This window comes from Sinocyclocheilus anshuiensis, unplaced genomic scaffold (assembly GCF_001515605.1).
Source record: "Sinocyclocheilus anshuiensis isolate Anshui unplaced genomic scaffold, SAMN03320099.WGS_v1.1 scaffold195, whole genome shotgun sequence".
NCBI lineage: Eukaryota > Metazoa > Chordata > Actinopteri > Cypriniformes > Cyprinidae > Sinocyclocheilus > Sinocyclocheilus anshuiensis.
The window spans coordinates 2,124,194-2,124,738 of NW_015548236.1; the positions used below are offsets into that span (position 1 = coordinate 2,124,194).

A 545-nucleotide genomic window follows, 5' to 3' on the forward strand; every position below is an offset into this window, starting at 1 on the left:
CACAGAAGCTGCATCTGAAGTGGCATTTAGATGTATTTACACACTGTTTAATGCAGCTCAGAGGGACATGGAATGATTTAACCTGCAGTTACAAATGCATAAATAATGTTTTGCTATTTGAAATGATTTAAAAAAAAAAATGAAAAGATACCTTAAATGTGAAATTAAAACCGACAAAAGGTGGAAGCAAGTCACTGTTAATAAGTGAGTCATTGAATCGATAGAACCGAATCATTTAAACGGTTGATTCATTCAGGAACAAAACACGTCATGTTGTTTAGAGACGCAAAACAGTGCTGTGGTTCTGTTTGGAATTATTTTTGTTGGCAAAATAGAGCAAAAACAGGCAATATGGTGTCTAAAACGTAAGTCTCTTAACTTGTTTATTGAACTGTTGTATAAAATCAATATTATCACATTTTTAATCATGCTGATTTTTGGAGAAAAAACGTCTCTCTTTGCGTGATATTAACTATATATATACACTGAACAAAATTATAAACGCAACACTTTTGTTTTTGCCCCCATTTTTCATGAGCTGAACT

The 545-nt window shown here is 32.3% G+C and overlaps 1 protein-coding gene across 3 annotated transcripts in view; it reads left to right on the top strand.

Annotated features, from left to right (window-relative positions):
• LOC107654743 (ephrin type-A receptor 7-like) overlaps positions 1–545 on the top strand; it is a 164,435-nt gene that overhangs the window by 40,653 nt on the left and 123,237 nt on the right. The window lies entirely within an intron of this gene.